Here is an 11,033-nt window from a genome sequence, read left to right as displayed (position 1 = left end):
ACATGCAACAACTTGGAGAACACAAAAACAAAGTTAAAGAAGAGTCAAGAGAATGCTATGATCTAAGACTATGTAATAGAACTTAGGAGATGAATTTTTATATTTGTGTATACTTGTGTGTGTGCTTTGTGCATTGAGCAAAACTTGTCTAAAATCAAGTAGGGAGTAGATGATGATGAGTTGAGAACATTGGAAAATTATTTTGAGACTTAAAATGAAGTTTTAAGAACTGACTCAAAATAATCGATTATTGTTAAATATAATCGATTATTTCAGCAAATGGGCTAAGTGGAATTCCTTGCTGTAATAATCGATTATTTGTCAAAATAATCGATTATTTCATAAACAACTCTCTGGAATAATCGATTATCCAGCTAAATAATCGATTAAATTGTTCTTGGTTGATTTCCAGAAATCTGAAGAACAAAATAATCGATTATTCTTTAAAATAATCGATTATCTGGGTTTGAACTTTTATAAATAGACTTGAACTATTTTGAAACTTAATAACATTGAGTGAGAACTGATAATCAACTTCTAAAAACGCTTTAGAGAGCCTGTGTGACATCTTGGAGAGGTTTCTTTGTGAAAATCCAAGAAGAAAAACATTTGTGAAAGAACTTGTGAAAATCATCATCATCATCATACCCTTGAAAGAGAAAGACAAAGAATTGTTCAAGAATTCCAGGTGAATTCGTTTCATGTTTGTTTCTTTGTGAATCTTTGTGGAAAATCTTGAGAAGGGTTTCTCAAGTGATTAAGGTTCTTGTAGTGGGATCTACAAGGGGTGCTTTCTTGGGGTCAAGAAAGTGATTATCTTTTAGTAGTGAAGTATATGCATGTGTGTTTGCTTGTAAACCTTCTTGCTTAAAGATAGTGGAAAAATCTTAATCAGGTGGTGATTAAGGACTGGATGTAGGTCACATGTGGAGTGGCTGAACCAGTATAAAAGACTTGTGCAATCTTCTTCAACTTTATCTCTTGTTTTGCAATTTCTTGGTTGAGCTTTAAAGAAGATAAAACTTGATTAAAATGTGTATGTGAATTTAGATGGGTTAAATCTATAATTGGATATTATATTTGAACATCATTATCTTGTAATCAAGTTGCACATTGCATTCATATCATTGTAACAAGTCTTTAAGAGTGCTTCATTTAAAAATTCTGTCATAGAAAAGTTTTGATTGAAATTAAGATCCAAAAAACTCTGATAAATTTTTAAAGGGTCATTAAATCCAATTCACCCCCCCTCTTGGATTAGGCCATTCTTTTCTAACACTTCTGCGTTGTTTCCCTTGTGTAGCTTCTTTCACTCTGAGGTTAGGTAACCCTCTTCGATCTTGTACTAGTTTTGAGGATCTAGCAACCCTTTCACTAAGGTCAGGTAACCCATTTTGTACTAGTTTTAGGAATCTAGCAACCCTTTCACTAAGGTCAGGTAACCCACTTTGTTGTTGAAGTAGTTTCGTAGCTCAGCCTCTCCAAGCTGGACTGATATTTTAAGGCTTTAGCCGGCCTCCTGTAAGGTCAGGTAACCCACTTTGTACTAGTTTTGGGGATCTAGCAACCCTTTCACTAAGGTCAGGTAACCCACTTTGTACTAGTTTTGGGGATCTAGCAACCATTTCCCTAAGGTCAGGTAACCCACTTCGTACTAGTTTTGGGGATCTAGCAACCCTTTCACTAAGGTTAGGTAACCCACTTTGTACTAGTTTTGGGGATCTAGCAACCCTTTCACTAAGGTCAGGTAACCCACTTTGTACTAGTTTTGGGGATCTAGCAACCCTTTCACTAAGGTCAGGTAACCCACTTTGTACTAGTTTTGGGGATCTAGCAACCCTTTCACTAAGGTCAGGTAACCCACTTTGTTGTTGTACTTGATGTCTTCTTGTTGGAACTGTTGGATGAAAGACTGCCCCTAGGTGGATGGGCAGGAGACGTTTGATGTGCCCCTGTGTTGGTGGGCAGAGAAGTGGATGACTGACAGGGATTCCAATGTTGCCCCTGCCACTTGAGTATTGTGATGCCTCTCCAGGCACAATGTTGAGTCCTTTTGATGATTGATTATTTGATTGTTGGTGGACGGTTGTGGAATGCAAGACTGCCCCTAGGTGGATGGGCAGGAAATGTTTGTTGTTGTTCTTGTCGAGGTAAGTATTGTGATGCCTCTCCAGGCGCTTGCTTGTGGTAGATTTTTTTTAATTTCATTTTTTGTTTAGCTTCGGCTCTTTCATGTTTGAAGCTTGCCTTTTTCTATTATTTTTCTAAATGCTTCGGCTTTTTCAACATTTACGAAGCTTGCCTTTTTCTGTTTTATCTTGTGTTTTCATCATTGGTGAAGGGATCCCATCCCAAGATGATGTTATTTGCTGAATCTTTATTGATGAGTATTATTTTGGAAGCCACTCCTGGCTTTGGTAGGAAAACATTCCTGGTCTTGGCATTTTCATGAATCTTCCATCATTCGGTTGGAGGAGTATAACTCGGTCGAAGACAGAATAAAGCTTGGTGGTTTCTTCATGCTTGTGGACTTGATTATTCTTCCTCTCCTAGTTATATCTCGTCTTGTTGTTGACGTGTCTTTCTTTTCTTGGTGGCTATATGAAACCACTTGTATGGAATGCCCTTGTTAAGGCTAGGCTTTTTGACATGATCTTGGCTCTTAAGACACTGTCCAGCTGTTGATCTTTTTACGAGTGCTTTGGCCTCTTGATTCCTTCGACAAGTGATGGATAGACACACACACAAAGAATGCAAGAATGGATTAGATTTTTTTTTTAATTTTTTTTTGAACTTATACCCTTTTATGCACACTCGTGCCGTATGCATGTTATGCAATGATGCTTCTATGCTAATGCTTATTTATGCAAGATTTATTTATTATTATTTTGAATAATTCTCATTCGATAAAGAAAGTTTCGTTGGATGCATGTAATGCATGTTTCGATTTTAGTTTTTTTTTATATAGAAGGTGGCTTTCCTTTTCTCCTTCTCACGAATAAATTTCTCTGATTGATGCATAACTTTAGTTGTATTGGCCACTTGGTATCAACTGCCTTGGGGTTTTTTCTTTTTCTTTTTTCTTCTTTTTTGTTCAAAAACCCTAACTTTTGCCTAGGATGTATCCTAGCGGGTATTTTTGCTCTTTTTATTTGCCCTAATTTTTGCCTAGGACGCCCTTTATGGGTTTTCATCCCAGCGGGTCATTATTTTTTTTTTCTTTTTTTTACTTGTTTAAATTTTGACAACCATCAACAATATATGTCATTAAGATTAGACAAGGCAGAAAGGAAAGAAAAAGATGATTTAGAATGAATGGTTAATGGACGTAGGATGATTTAGAATGAATGGGTAGTGGAGGTAGATGAGTGTTTAAGTTGTTTCCTTTTTTTAACAAACATTTCCTTGGATAATTATTATAATCATTCTCCTAATTATCTTGAACTACATATCCGAGTCTCAGGTAGAGTCTTCGCAGAATTTGACCCCTTGTAGAAGTGCTCAAGCCGCCTTTTAGCTTTTAACTATGAGAATCATCACTTGCTATTTTTATTCTTTTTAGATCCCTAATTTTTGCCTAGGACGTATCCTAGCGGGAACTTTCAATTTTTTTTTTATTGTTTGCCTAAGATGCCTTTTCGGGTTTTCATCCTAGCAGTATTTCGCAAGTGATACTATTTTTTGGCATAACACTTCTTTGCTTTGACAAAATCTCTTGCCATCCGCGTTTGGGAGGACCAGCGTCTTTAATGCTTAACACTGCCCCTCATTCCCGTACACCAAGGAGAAAGATGTTGCCCCAACCTACGGGTGTTGAAAGAGAGTTCTTTCATGAGCCGAGATTTGTGCTTCCTTTGTCGGCCAAATTGAGAAAAATTTGTTTTTTGCAAGACTCTTCATATGCAATGAGGATCTTGTGTAAGACTCTTCTGATCACTTTATTGATTTTGTATGTTTTGAGGAAGTGATCTCCTTGTCTACCTTAGACTCAGATAATGCGTCGTAGATGTTCGGAGCTTTGATTAATTTTATTATCTTCGGTCATGTTTTTTTTTTATGGTGATTGATTTTTGAATTTAAGGTGTGACATAAGAGAGAAAAGAATAGAGGCAAGGTTTTTTGATGTATGGAAAACTGCAAGTGTACGGTTGTCGTCAAGTAATAAATATCGAATCACAGGGACTACGTGTTTGACCTAGAATTACTAGTATTTTAATTTGAATTTTAAAACAGATTGAATTTTTGTTTTGAGATGATAAGATCAGATTTGATGGTAAAAGAGATAGTAATGCAATTAATGAATAAGATAAAACTTTAAGATAAGATAAGGAGATTTCCGGGAATCTAGGGTTCGCACAAAGAGTTCCAACAATATTGAATTATTATTTTCATTAATTAATTCTATTCCATCTTGAAGGTAGTCTTAACCTAATTTAATCCTTGCACCTTCTCAGGCTACGAGGACGTGTTTAATTAAAATTAATCTCTACTCTCGTGGTAATTACGTTTAATTAAACCCATTAAGATCTTTGTTAATCTATTGCTCCTCGAAAGCTTAAATCAACTCTCGTGATTTAACACTCAAGTTTGTTCCTTTAGGTTCCGATAATTAGGTTCTCCTCTCAGTTCATCCCTAATTATCTATGATTATGAAAATTAAGATTAATTGTTTATCATAATTATAATCAAGTTCTCCTCTCAGTTCATCCTTAATTAATGTTATTATGAAAACAATAATATTAAAGTTCATATATAAAATATAAAAGAACAGATCAAGAATTGGAATAAAATTAAGAAACTGAATAATGCATTAATAAAGAGGTTCTCAGAGGCTAAGCCCTGATCCCAGAAAAAGGGAAACTACTCACAGGAGTTCATAGTAGTTCTCCAAGAAAAGAAGAATAAAAGAAAAGCAAACCTTAGAGTCGATGGCACAGGCGCCCAACCTTCTCCAAGTGTCAAAAACTAAAAAAAACTGTCTCCGAAACCAAAAAATCCCCGTTCTAGGCTAACCTCATCTAATTTATAACCTAAAAGGGTAAAAAGGTAAAACTACCAAGATAAAAATTACAAAGATAAAATAAAAATAAAACATAAAACTTAAAAAGCTGGGACGCGAAGTGAATCACGGCCGTGACTGAGAATCACGACCGTGATCTTCTCTGGAGCACATCTATGAAGGGTCAGTGGCGTTCACGGGTGTGATTGGGAGTCACGGCCGTGATTTTCTCTGGTGAATCACGGGCGTGATTTAGAATCACGGCCGTGATTTTCCCTATAGCTCAGCATTTCCTCTTTAATTCTTAAATCTTGATCCTGCTCAGAGAAAACACAACACATACCAAGAAAAGCATAAAATAGGAAAATGATATAAAAATTTATTAAAAACATGAAAGATATGCATGATTATGCTATGAATTCTTGTGAATTAAAGTGCTAAAATACGAGTAAAATACACAACATCAAATAACCCCAAACTTGAACTTTTGTTTGTCCTCAAACAATAATTAGCACTTTGAAAAAAAAATCATCAAGAATTAACTGAGCATTTAAAATCTTCACTCTTAGTCTCACAAGGTCCAATTAGAATCTTAATCTTTCATTACTAGCGCCAACTCTTAGTTTCTAAGAGTTTCATGATGTCAAATCTTGTAAAGCTCATTAGTCAAACGAAGATAATTTAACAGAAATAATTTTTCAATGCTTGTGACACAAATAGGGGTAATATTTTTATTTTTGTTTTTGTCTCACCTAAAACATTTCCCCAGTAGTCAATCAGTGTAGAGAGGATGATAATTTCAAGAACACGTAGCCTCAAAGGGGGTCTAGCTATTTTACTAAACAATTCCCCAGTAGCTAATTAGTTCCCTTAGTTTTCTAAGGTTAAGAATATTCTCCCTCTAACCTATGACCTCAAAGGGGTGCTAGGTGATTTTTTTTTTTTTTTATTACCCCCCAAAAGCTTTTAAGCACGAATTAAAAAGAATTTATCTTCAAGAGACTATTTTTATAATTCTCGATCATTTCAAGCCTCAATACTAAGAACCAAGTGCTAGCCACAAAACCAGCTAATTTTTCAACCTTTTGTTCTGAGACTTCAAGATTCAATTCATCACATTCAGTTTTTTCAAAGACGAACAATTTCATTAAAAATATTTACTTTTCAAACACAAATTCAAGCTGGGATTAACTGAATATGTATATATGCATGATTTTTTTTTTTTTTTTTTTTTTTTTTTTTTTTTTTTTACTTTGCATGAATGAATGAAATGCGTACATCCTCCTAACCCCAAACTTAAAGATTTGCTTGTCCCGAAGCAAAGAGCTAATGAATGCATGATAGATTATTTTGACAAAATTATAAAATGCATGAATATGCAACCAACCCACAACAGAAAGGAATGCTTGTCCCTAAGCATCAGAGTAAAATAAGGAATAAGAAAGATCTCACTGTGGTGGAAAATCATCTGGATACCGTTGAATGTGCCATTGATACATTTGATCAACCATGTAATTATAATGCTGCTGGCGTTCATCCATTTGTTTCAGCCGGTTATCCATTGATTGAATAGCTGCCAGGATAGCAGCATTGTCCACCTCAGGTCCAGGATGTAGAGGGGGTTGTTCAGGAGCTGCTTCCTCATCTGCAGGAGCCGCTTCCTCAGCTGCTGGAGGTAGGTCCTCTAATGGCTCCAGTGGAAACTGCCGTGTAGCCCGGTTCTTCACGGTGTATGTTGGATTTGGTAACTGGTGGTGCACTCCCGACTGGGTTACTACAAAGTAGTATTTATCATCTTCATCTTTCGCAATGCAGTTCATAGAAGAGCAGGTAGCAAAATTAATAGTACGGCTTCCAGGGAGTGGTTCTAACTGGTCCAGCCAAGCGTGATAGCCAAGGTGTTTGGCTATAGTGGTAATGAGGCCGCCATTCACAATCGCACCGTGGCTGGTATTGGAAATACTCTGGAACTGTCGTGCCAAATGACTGCCAGAATCAATAGGCTCCTCTCTGTTTTCCATCATAGCCCATAAAAGTCAAAGGTCGCTCAAACGAACCTTTCCTTCAGAATCACCTCGGGCCAAAACAGTAGAGGCAATAAAGCGGTGCATAATACGGATGGCGGGATGGCAGAAAGCAGAGGAATTACATTTTCCAGCGACCCAATTACTTGTACCTGTCAAACTATACCAAAAAGAACCAGGGTTGAAAGAACTTGGGGTTCTCGTGCTCCCTCCAGTGGGAAATCCAAAAATATTATTGAACTGAGCCAGGGTTAATTCGTGTTCTTGGTTAAACATACGGAAAGAAATCAAACCTTCAGAACAATTTGGCCCAGATAATATTTCCGTGTGGAGAGAGCTCAAGAACTCAAGAACTAGTCGAGGATAAACAACATCATTATGCATGGTAGCAAAGGTTGTCCACCCAATGTTAGTTAACATGAAATTGATATCAGTACGTAAACCCAACTTACGAATAAATGGGAAGTCGAGATACCTGGTAGGATGGATAGTGCGGAAGCGTAATACCTCGTTCCGCTCACGCTGTTCATCGTTCCGATAGAACCTCGGAGGAAGGTGCGGAATTTCACTTGCTTCTTCCTCGTAACTGTGGGTATCGGAAGCGGTGGAGGACGAACCAACGGTACGGGTGCGCTTGGGAGCCATGGATGAACGGAAGGAGTGAATGTGGGAGGAAGAGGGAAGAAGAGGAAGAAGAAGTGAGAAGCTAGGGTTTGGGAGAGAAGAAAAGAGAGAATGGGCAGAGTTCGTAAGTTTGAGAGAAGTGAGAATGTAAAAGGAGGGGGAAAAATATATAAGGGAAAGGGGAATTTCAAAAATCACGGGTTGTATCTGTTGAGCGTCAGCAGGGAATCACGGGCGTGATTGGAAATCACGGCCGTGATTCTCTTTGTGAGTTTTCAAAAATTCAAACAGAGGAGATCACGCCCGTGATTTATAATCACGGTCGTGATTCTCTCTGGGGTTTTCCAAAAATTTTCCAGAGAAGGTCACGCCCGTGATTTATAATCACGGTCGTGATTCTCTCTGGGGTTTTCCAAAAATTTTCCAGAGAAGATCACGCCCGTGATTTAGAATCACGGTCGTGATTCTCTCTGGAACTCTGAAATTTTTTTTTTTTTTTTTTTTTTTTTTTTTTTTAAGAAACTTGAGTAGGTTCCTGAAGAACCATAGAGTATAATTTTTCTAAGTGTTCCCCATGGAAATATAACTTCAATCTCTGTGCATTGACCTTGAATATGTCGCCTTTATCGTTTCTGATTTCTACAGCTCCATAGGGATATACTTTTTGAACTGTAAAAGGCCCTGACCATCTTGACTTCAATTTTCCAGGAAACAATCTGAGTCTGGAATTAAATAATAGCACCGAGTCCCCTTGCTTGAATTCTCTTCTATGTATATGCTTGTCATGCCACCTCTTTGTTCTTTCTTTGTAAATCTTAGCATTTTCATATGAGTCTAATCTGATTTCATCAAGCTCATTGAGTTCCAATTTCCTTTTTTCTCCAGCATCCTTTAGGTCATAGTTGAAGTATTTTATTGCCCACAAAGCCTTGTGTTCTAGCTCTACAGGAAGATGGCAAGATTTGCCATAAATCAGCCTAAATGGAGACATGCCAATAGGTGTTTTGTAAGCAGTCCTGTAGGCCCAAAGAGCTTCATCTAATCTTAAAGACCAGTCCTTTCTTGTTGTAGATACAGTCTTCTCAAGGATCTTTTTGATTTCTCTGTTGGATATTTCTACCTGTCCACTTGTTTGAGGGTGATAAGGTGTACCAACCTTGTGAGTGACTCCATACCTTTTTAAGAGAGATTCAAACTTTCTTTCAATAAAATGTGAGCCTCCATCACTGATCACAGCTCTTGGGACCCCAAATCTTGGAAATATAATTCTTTTGAAGAGTTTAATGACAGTATTTGAATCACTCGTTTGAGCGGGAATCGCTTCTACCCACTTGGACACATAATCAACTGCAACTAATATGAACTTGTAACCTTTAGAACTTGGGAATGGTCCCATGTAATCTACTCCCCATACATCAAAAATTTCTACTTCTAAAATCCCATTTAATGGCATTTCATGTTTCCTGGATATATTCCCTGATCTTTGGCATTGGTCACAAGAATTTACCATCTTCCAGGTATCCTTAAATAAGTTTGGCCAGTAAAAACCAGATTGTAGAATTTTAGCTGCAGTTTTTGACGTACTAGCATGCCCTCCATATGCGGAAGAATGACATGAGTGAATGATGTGAGGAGCTGCTTCTTCTGAGATACACCTTCTGTAGATACCATCTCTACACCTCTTATATAGGTAAGGTTCATCCCAAATAAAGCTGTTAAGGTCACTAAAGAATTTCTTGTTTTGTTGATAATTAAAGTCTTCAGGAAGGACTCCACATGCTAAGTAATTCGCATAATCTGCATACCAGGGACTGTTTTTCACAACAACTGCTAAAAGCTTTTCGTCTGGGAAGCTGTCATTAATAGGGAGTTCCTCCTTTGTTGCTTGGTCTTGTGGAAGTCGAGAGAGATGATCAGCTACTACATTTTCTACTCCCTTTCTGTCCACAATCTCTAAATCAAATTCTTGTAAAAGGAGAATCCATCTGAGGAGCCTAGGTTTAGCATCCTTTTTATTAAAAAGATACTTTAGGGCAGAGTGATCTGTGTAAACAATAACCTTAGACCCCACAAGATAAGATCTGAACTTTTCAAAAGCATAGACGACTGCTAACAATTCTTTTTCTGTTGTTGCATAATTGGCTTGGGCTTCATCAAGAGTCTTGCTGGCATAGTATATAGCATGAACCTTCTTGTCCTTTCTTTGTCCCAATACAGCTCCTATAGCATAGTCACTTGCATCACACATGATTTCAAAAGGAAGGCTCCAGTCAGGAGTTTGCAGAATAGGAGCTGTAGTGAGAGCTTCTTTCAACCTGTAGAATGCATTCTTACAAGAAACATCAAAGTTAAAAGGTACCTCTTTCACAAGTAGATTAGATAATGGTTTAGAGATTTTTGAAAAATCTTTAATAAACCTTCGGTAGAAACCGGCATGCCCTAAGAAACTTCTAACACCTTTAACATTAATTGGAAGAGGCAATTTATCAATTACTTCTATTTTTGCTCTATCTACCTCAATTCCTCTCCCAGATATTAGGTGTCCTAAGACAATTCCTTCTTGTACCATAAAATGACATTTTTCCCAATTTAAGACTAAATTCACTTCAGAGCAACGCTGCAATACTTTAGTTAGATTTAATAGACAGTCATCAAAGGAAATACCATAAACTGAAAAGTCATCCATGAAAACTTCCATCTCTTTTTCTAATAAATCACTAAAGATTGCAGTCATACATCTTTGAAAGGTAGCAGGTGCATTACATAGGCCAAAAGGCATTCTCCTATAAGCAAAAGTACCATAGGGACATGTAAAAGTAGTTTTCTCTTGGTCTAATGGATGAATAGGGATTTGATGAAAACCGGAGTATCCGTCCAAATAACAAAAGTATGAATGCATTGCTAACCTTTCAAGCATTTGATCAATAAAAGGTAAGGGAAAGTGATCCTTTCTAATGGCATTATTTAATTTTCTATAATCAACACACATACGCCACCCAGTCACAGTTCTTGTGGGAATTAATTCATTATTATCATTTTTCACTACTGTCATCCCACCTTTCTTAGGAACCACATGAACTGGACTTACCCAAGGACTATCAGATATAGCATAAATTACCTTAGCATCCAATAATTTCAAAATTTCTTTCTTTACCTCTTCTTTCATCTTGGGATTTAGTCTTCTTTGAGCTTCAACAGAAGGTTTGGATCCTTCCTCCAAGAAGATGCGATGCATACAAAATGAAGAACTAATTCCCTTTATATCAGCCATAGTATATCCAATAACTTTTCTAAATTTTCTCAACTCATTGAGAAGTTTTTCAGTTTCTTTTTCATTTAAAGTTGAATTTACTATGACTGGATAAGTGGAATTAGCCCCCAAAAAC

Source organism: Cajanus cajan, chromosome 9 (genome assembly GCF_000230855.2).
Source record: "Cajanus cajan strain Asha chromosome 9, NIPB_CcT2T_4, whole genome shotgun sequence".
In the NCBI taxonomy this organism is placed as follows: Eukaryota; Viridiplantae; Streptophyta; class Magnoliopsida; order Fabales; family Fabaceae; genus Cajanus; species Cajanus cajan.
This window is presented reverse-complemented; position numbering follows the sequence as displayed.